Genomic DNA, 9,565 nt, shown 5'->3' with positions numbered 1-9,565 from the left:
TCTCTCCTGTCTCCTCCCCTCGATTCTTCTTATCTCAAAATAGTCCCTCTCTCATGTTAATGCCACTTTTTAGGCCTAAATTCTGCATATGAGTGAAAAATATACAGTATTTGTCTTTCTGAGTCTGGCTTATTTTGCTTAATGTAACACTGTATATTTTTATATTTGTCTTCCAGTTTCTTACTACCTGGTAAGAAACTAATGTATTTATAGATTAAGATCCCTGCTATTTCATTAAAAAGTTAATATTGTTATTCAATGTGAACAGCAGCTACGAAAGAAGAAAATACTTAAGTACGTCCAAGAGCAATTAAATTAATTTCTTTACTGTTATTACTTCTCAACCCTCATTGAAAAGTTTGCTTACTCCATCCGTACTAAAACATAAATCTGCAATGTGAATTAACCCTGAAATCACTCTACAGGAAAGAAGATAGACATAAAAGGATACATGTTGTACAATTCCACTTATTTCATAATGCTTGTAATAGTCAAATCCATGAGCCCAAAAATTGGTGGTTCTCAGAGATGAAGAGAGGATAAGGAGTGGATACAAAATGAAATTGCTTAGGAAAAATAGTTTGGGATGGCACAATAATATTATTTCCCATTTGTGAATACTAAAGCCAAGAAAATAACCAGTATTTACTCTAAATAAACAGAAGTATTGTCATTTTTTAAAATTTATTGTTATGTACTTATTTCAAACGCTTTGCTTTTCTCACTACTACCAAATTAATCAAGTCTATGTCAGTTTTTCTAAACCCACCTACATTCTCCCAATCTAAAGGATTTCAACACCTTAAAGAACTATGGAAATATTGCCCTTCCTCTCTACGCAAGACAATAAAGATAGTGGCAGCAAAGAAACAGTATGCGAAGCCATAGACTAGAGAAAAGAGAAAAAATAGGAAATGTGTTTGAGGGTAGGAAGTCAAATGTATAGAACTTGTTGTATGGAAGGTATACATTTTCATGGATTTCTAGTCATTGCTCCTAAGCGTGGGCTACCTCTGCACAGTGGTGTTGGTATAGGAATTAACATGATACATTTAAGATCATATACATAGATTTAGACTCAAATCTTGATGAAGATGGTTAATTTTTTAACTACTGTGATTCTGTTTACTCATACATAAAATGCATAGCAAATGACATACCATGATATATAATAAAAATTTGTTAGCAAATCACTTAGCATGATGAAGAATTCATACTACATCTTCAGCATTCTCATCAAGAGAGAGAGCTTCTCAACATTCTAAATTTTAACTTATCTATGAACATGTTCGATTCGGGTTTATCTTAAATATATTCAGTATTCAACAACTATTTCAATGGCTATACTGGCCATTAATAAATTTTATAGCTTCTACCTTAGCTTTTTTTTTAAGACATTGAAAGGCTTTACATTTATTCCCTCTTCATCCTATGTAATGCTGTCCTTTGTACCTTTTTGCAACCCTTTAATATCCTGCTCTTTGCCTTTAAATGGCCAGATTTCAGTTTCTCTTTATTTTCTCATTGCAATTCCAAAGTATATTCATGAGCCAAGCATTAGCCAACTGAAAAACTGAAGAGGACAATCCTTCCACTTCCATTTGCCTTTCAGAAAAGACTAATAAGCTGATTCCTAAACCATGGCTCAGGGATGAGTCTGGAGAGTCTGTTCCCAGCAGGCAGGGCATATGCCTTCTGTGTAACAGCTGTCTCTTTGTACTATAACTTCAAGCACAGTATTGTGCTAAAACAGCAAGTAATGTAATAAAAAATGGGACAATTCTGTTTCCCCACTGTGAGCTGGGACATGTGAATAGGAAAAAATAATGAAAAAAATCTGATTTTTCATCAGTGAAATGGAGGGATTGCCCAAAAACAGCTGGGGGAGAGGAAAGGTCTGGACGATGATCTTTCCATTTCTACTTTGCTAAAGAGAAGGCCCAATTATTGTCTGACTTGCTTTCTGATCTCTTGCCAATAGCATCTGAATCTCTGAAATGAAGGCAAAGAGATACTGACAGCTGTGCCCAGCATGGAGACAGCCAAGCAGCAACAGACCCTGTAGCCTGTCATGTGGCATCAAGCCAAGGAAGATATCAATGATGCACTTAAATAAGATCCAACACCAACTCCTATCTAGCAGAGTGTTTAAGAGAATCTGAGGGCAGAACATTTGGAAGAACCTTCAACTACGCACTGTAAGTTTTTGCTCCAAAGCATAAGAAGTGCTAAGTGAATGGATCAAGGAAAAGGACTGATCATTCTGCTTGGTATCATACAAAATTTAAGAGAAAAAGAAAACGCTACTTTTTTATATTATCATAGTGCCACTCTATTTCAACTGTATTATTCAAATAATCTTTCTGTTTATCTTTTGAAATAAAAATTTTCTCAGTGGATAAAAACCTTTATCCAACTAGCTTACACAATTAAGAGAATTTATTGGTTAGTCTGATGGCTATTAGATGCCCCAGAGGTCACTGTCAGAATTCCTTCCTTTAAAAAGTGGAGATTGATTAAAAGAGGAACAAAGTCTTAAGTTTTGTCCTTGCTCAGTTCCCTCCACTTGGGTTTTGTGAACAAATAGTCATATATGTCCTCAAACTTTTCTGTCTCTGCTGCTATTCATGTATCAAAGATCTTTGTCAAAAAAAGGGAGAAAAGACAGGTAATAGGAAAAACGTGAGACAATCAATAAAATGTAAAAATAAATGCTTCACCAAAATTACTCAAGCTGACTCAAAACTTTGGCAAAGTAGCAGTTTATAAAATTAACCCCCAAAAATCAATGGCTTTTCTGTATGCCAACAATGAGAAAAGTGTGGCTGAAATTAGGAAAGCAACTCCATTTATAATAGCCCCACAAAAAATAAAATACCTAGGAATTAACTAAAGAAGTGAAGGACCTCTATGATGAAAACTTTAAAATCTTGAAAAAGGAAATCAACACAGAACTAAAAAAATGGCAAAGCCTCCCATGCTCCTGGATTGGAAAGATTAACATCGTGAAAATGGCAATACTTCCCAAGGCTATCTACAAATTCAATGCAATACCTATCAAAATTCCAACCTCATTCTTCAAGGAAATAGAAGAGGCAATCCAAAAATTCATATGGAACAATAAAAGACCCCGAATAGCAAAAACGCTCCTCAATGGAGAGAACACTGCTGGAGGAATATCAATACCAAATTTCAAACTCTACTACAAAGCCATAGTAATCAAAACAGCTTGGTATTGGCATAAGAACAGACCTCAGGACCAATGGAATAGAATTGAAAACCCAGAAATGAACCTACAGACCTATAGCCATCTAATCTTCGATAAGGGAGCTAAAACAATAGAATGGAAGAAAGACAGTCTCTTCAGTAAATGGTGCTGGCAAAATTGGTTAACTACATGTAGAAAACTAAAGCTAGATCCTTATATATCACCCTGCACCAGAATCAACTCCAAATGGATCAAAGACCTTGAACTCAAAGCAGACACTCTGAAAACATTACAGGATGGAATAGGAGAAACCCTAGGTCTCCTTGGCTCAGGCCGAAATTTTTTGAATAGAGACCCGGAAACACAACAAATCAAAGAAAGGTTGGACAAATGGAATTGCATAAAGTTGCAGAGCTTCTGCAGGGCAAATGACATAGCTAGCAAGATCAATAGAAAGCCCACAGATTGGGAGAAGATCTTTACTAGCCATACAACGGACAAGGGTCTCATATCTAAAATATACTTGGAACTCAAAAAATTAAACCCCCCAACAACAAATCCTCAAAGAAACAACTGCCCAATAAATAAGTGGGTGAAAGACTTAAAGAGAAACTTCTCTGAAGAAGAAAGAAGGATGGCCAATAGACACATGAAGAAATGTTCAACATCCCTAGCCATAAAAGTAATGCAAATCAAAACAACATTGAGATATCACCTCACCCCAGTTAGAACGGCAAAAATCAAGAACTCTAACAACAACAGATGCTGGAGGGGATGTGGACAGAAAGGAAGCTTACTTCATTGTTGGTGGGAATGTAAACTTGTTCAACCACTTTGGAAAGCAGTATGGAGGTTCCTCAAAAGACTTCACATAGAACTCCCCTATGACCCAGCAATCCCACTTTTGGGCATTTACCCAAATGTTTACAAACAAGACCACACTAAAGCTACCAGCACAACTATGTTTATTGCAGCATTATTTACCATAGCTAAGATATGGAACCAACCCAGATGCCCCTCAGTAGATGAATGGATCAAGAAAATGTGGTATATATACACAATGGAATTCTATGCCTCCATCAGAAAGAATGACATTTCCCCATTTGTTAGGAAATGGAAAAATGGAAAAAATTATATTAAGTGAAGTAAGCCAGGCCCAAAGAAACATAGGTCCCATGGTTTCCCTTATTTGCAATATCTAGTACATGTATGAGTCAAGCGGAAAAGGTCAGATAATGTGATGTCAGGAAAATGAACCCTTAGATGTGTATTTTAATGTTTTTTTCTTTCATGCATGTGTTTCTAACGCATTTATAAGATTATCTCTTTGTTGCTTTGTATGTCCCTCCCCCACAGTATAACCCCTGCTTTCACTATATTTGATGTCAGTATAACTTGTGGAGGAGATGGGGAAAAACCAGTTGTTTAAGGATACAGGTGGACCTGTTGCAACAATGAGAAGTACAAGTTGTCATGTCCAAAACGAGCTTTACAATGTTGGTGTGGGGGGGGGGGGGGTGAAGGAGAAGGATTGGGATTGGGGGGGAGGGGGGAGGCTGGGAAGGGATGTGAAGGGTAAACAAAGGAGGAGGCTGCAATGTTTGGTAAGAAATGTACGCATTATCCTGCCCATGTAATTGTAACCCCTCTGTACAGTATGTTCACAAATAAAATTAAATTAAATTTAAAAAATAAAAAAATGCTTTAATATGCTCATATTCTTAACATAATGACAGGTTAGTATTTTATTAGTCTGCAAGTATATATTAGATCTACACTGTATAATGTAGTAAACACCAGTTACAGATAGTTCCTTCCACTGATAATGGATAAATTTTAAATTTCACTGTTTGAATTCTCCCCTGCAAATACCATGCATTGATCATTTTTTTGTGTAAACTTGCATACAACCCCGTGTGTTTACTTGTACTGTCTAGTTTCCACATCTGACAGAAAACACACATCCTTCTCCTCTCTGGGCTTGACTTGCTACATTTAACATGATTTTTTTCCCCAAATAACACACAGTCCAACAAAATGAATGCCAGGAAAGTGGCATTTAAAAGATGTGGAGAGTAGGCCAAGGGGAGGAGGACAGACAAAAAGAGCAAGGGGGAGAATACAGTTATCGCATCCTATGTATATCCTATGAAATTATTAAAATTGAGGGAAGGAGTTTGTTTGAGAAGGGGGAGAATGATGAAAGGGGTAACATCAATCAAAATGCATTGTACTTGGAAAAAATTATATGAAGTGAAGTAAGCCAGGCCCAAAGAAACATAAGTCCCATGGTTTCTCTAATTTGCAGTAACGGTATATGTCTGAGACCAGCAGAAATGGACAGATAAGTTGATGTTAGATGAAAAAAAAAACCAAGATAAGGACTCAATTTTTTTTCTTTCTTGAGATTGTTTCTGACATATTTGTAAGATGATTTCTTTGTTGCTTTGTATGTCCCTCTCCCACGGCATGACCCCTATTTTCACTGTATTTGATGTTAGTATAATTTGTGGAGGGGAAGGGAAAAACAAATTGTTTAAATAGGGATACAGGTGGACCCATTCCAACAATGAGATGTACTAGATGCTATGTCGAAAAATGAACTTTACAACTTTGGTGGGGGGGGCCGGTGGAAGGGGGAAATGGGAGGGAGGGATGATAAGGGGAAACAAAGGAGAAGGCAACAACACTTGATACAAAATGTACTCGTTACCTTGCTCATGTAATTGTAACCCTCTGTATGGTATTTTCACAATAAAAAACTTATTAATAATTAAAAAGATGCAATTACTTATAAACTGATTTCTTGACTGGAAACTCCTTTGTACAATTACTTAAAGATAATAAAATATAATTTAAAAAATAAAATAAAATTTCAGTTCCCGAGTTGCAATAACTACCTTCAAATGCTCAATAGCCATTTGTTGCTAGAGACTATAGCATTAGACTGCATGAATTAAAGCAGTTCCACCACTGCAGGAAGTTCTTTTTTTTTGGTCGGTCCTGGGGCTTGAACTCTGGGCCTGGGTGGTGTCCCTCAGCTCTTCAGCTCAAGGATAGCACTCTACCACTTGAGCCACAGCACCACTTCTGGCTTTTTTTTTTCTGCTTATGTGCTGCTGAGGAATTGAACCCAGGGCCTCATGCATGCAAGGCAAGCGCTTTACCACTGAACCACCTTCCCAGCTCTGACTGCAGGAAGTTCTAAAGAATAGTACTAATGTATTAAGGAGGAAAGGATAAGGAGAAAACTTGAGAATTTTTATGCTTTCATTTGGGAAAACAATTATCCATACTGAAAGAAACAAAATGAAGAAAATGAACTTTCTGACTATGGAGGCATTGTGTCAACACAATCCTAAGGGCAAAAATAGAAAAGTAGCAAAGACCAGGCTCTAAAGAAATTTTTTTCTACCCTAGGGGGAAAAAAAGCAACAGGTAAGACTAAAGCTGGGAAGTGAGAAATTGAGATCAGTGACATGTTCTTGGTGACATATTCTCAAAGTTAAATCTTTTTTTTTAATTTTATTTTATTGTAAAGATGGTGTACAGAGGGGTTACAGTTACATAAATAAGGTAATGAGTACATTTCTTGCTGAGCATTTTTACCCCCTCCTTTATTGTTCTCTTACTATCCCTCCCCCTCCCCCAAACTGTAAAGTTCATTTCCAATATAATGTCTTGTGAGTAATCATTGTTGCCCTGGGTCATCTTGTGTTCTTTTTTTTTCTTTTCTTCTTTTTCTTTTTTTTTTCTTTTTTCTTTTTTTTTTTTTTTTTTTTTACCATTTTGTTATTTCCATTCCCTTCCCCAAGTTAGATAAAGGTATATACAAGATGCAGGGTACCAAAATCAAGTACAGTGTCAAAAGGGGAAATACCATAGGGGGAAGAACATACAAAGGAAAGAAAAAAAATCACATAGTACACTAAAAACAACAACGAAGAAAGACCCTTGTGTCCCTATCTTGGGGTTCATTTTGCTTAGCATCATCTTATATGGTCATATGTACATAGCTTTTGAGCTTTTCTGCTCATCATTTCCCTCATTCTCAATAATTAGTATACATCTAGGATAATTTTATCAGATGAGCAAAGTTCAATCTTAAACCTGAGGATCATATCAGAGATATGCCACTTTACAGTGAGGGATTTCCATCTGTCTCCAAACTGTGGTACTCAATATTTTTAACTGGAACTGGACTAATAGATTGGCTGGTTGATTGCATTGCTCTGTTACCTTTCCTTAGGTCAAATCTAAAGCATGTAAATAGATTAAATGCCAAGTGATGAATTTTGTCTCCATCTTCTTTTTTTTTTAATTGTGAAAATACTTTACAGAGGGGTTACAATTACATGGGCAAGATAAAGAGTATATTTCTTATCAAGCATTGTTGCCTCCTCCTTTGTTTCCCCTTCCCATCCCTTCCCATCTCCTCCCCACCCCCTTGTTTCCCCGCACTCTCCCCAGCCAATATTTGTGGAGGGCAAGGGAAAAACAAATTGTCTCCATCTTCTTAGATGAGCAATCACAATCAACAGCGCTATTTTAGTAGACAGAGAGTTTACAGATACCAACAGACATCACTTTAAAATGAGGATGTTAAAATATTCTAAACCACATGAAGTGTGACACAGATGTCACTACATGTACATAATCTGAAATGTTTATAAATCTGAGGCTCTGTGATCTGAAACAACACTTGTACTTTATCCTTCTAGATAGATTAGTACATTGACCCTGGTATCAGACAATCCTAAGATTCTTGATATATCAACTAAAAATCAAGATAAAAGTCAATATTTTATCTGTTTTTCTTACTATGGAATAACCTAAAAAAAGTAGGAGATTTTTAACTTTTTTTAAAAGTTGGCATGTTTTCAATGTCCTTGATCTATGTTTTAAATGTCAAACCTTAAACTGAATATATTTGTTATTTCCACAATGATATATACTCACTGGAGACAATTAGAAAATAAAGGAAAAAGAAGAATCAAATGAATGTTAAAATATAGTGACACAGCTTAAATGATTATTGGTGTTTTGTTCTATCCTTTAATTATTTGTAGCTTAAATGATTAAATAAATCCTAAATAAATTTAGGATTTTTTGTTGTTGTTGTTGGTCATGGGGCTTGAACTTAGGGCCTAGGCACCGATCCCTGAACTTTTTTTTTAATTTTGAAAATACCGTATAAAGGGGTTACAATTACATGAGCAAGATAGTGAGTACATTTCTTGTCAAGCATTGTTGCCTCCTCCTTTGTTTCCCCTTCCCATCCTAGGATTTTTTTTCCAAAGCTGTCAATATAAAAATTTTGTTGGTATCATTTTATGTAAGTTGATTTTAATTGTCCCCTCATTTTAAAAAATTCTGCATGTTCATAACTAACAGTAACAAATAAGAGGATAACATTTTGCACAAAATGTTGAGGCTTACTAAATATGTGCTCAAGATTTCTTGGTCAAAGATTTAACTCGACCATTTCCTGTCTGTGAGATTGGTAGAGAGATGGTCCAACTCACTGTATCTCAGATGCCTCATTAGCGGTGTTGAATTCATGGGGTTGTTTCAAGAGGTAGAAGAGATGATAGTACCTGGCATAAAAGAAAAGCCCTTTCTCATCATAATTAATAGTAGAAGATAGTTTCCCAGAACTGAACTTACAGGATCAAAGCTGTAAAATGTCTTAGGTCTCTTGAGAAATCTTGCCAGGTTTGCTTTTTCAAAGGTTTATGTGAATGGCAAGTGCCACCAGTCATTATTAAGCATGTCTATTCTCTACTCAGTCACCAGAACTGTTTCTAATTGATTTCTAATTGTTAACAAGTAATCATGCAAACAGCCTCTTTCTGCCAAAACAGAAAAGACTAAAATGGGGCTAGCCAAATTTAATATTTTGCTTTAAGACACCTGGAAGGAAATAATGTGTGCACTTACATTTAAATATTTAGCACACCTTTCTCAGGGGCCTTTCTTTGTAATGACATTCGGGGGGGGGGGCGGGATGCACTACTAGCAAATGGAATATTCTGTTTAAAAGTAAATGAAACAGCATAAGGGGATTTAGAATGGAAATGATAAACATCAAGTGATAAGGGTTTCATCTGTCTCCAGTGTTGCAACTAAATAATGCTTTGCAGTAGATCCCAGTTGAGGGAATCCAGTGGCAGGCTTTGACTACCCCGAATTTCTATCACATTTCCCAAGGTTAAATCCATTGCCTTGAGGCAGCTGCTCAATATGATAAAGGGGACACTGTAGGACAGTGGTGTTCTTTGTAATGTTAATAACCCTTGATTCTGATATCTGATGCAGCTCTGGGGAAATCTGCCAGTTACAGACATTAAAAATCAA

The sequence above is a fragment of the Dipodomys merriami genome, unplaced genomic scaffold (assembly GCF_024711535.1).
Source record: "Dipodomys merriami isolate MVZ:Mamm:240054 unplaced genomic scaffold, mDipMer1.0.p SCAF_41, whole genome shotgun sequence".
Lineage (NCBI taxonomy): Eukaryota > Metazoa > Chordata > Mammalia > Rodentia > Heteromyidae > Dipodomys > Dipodomys merriami.
This window is presented reverse-complemented; position numbering follows the sequence as displayed.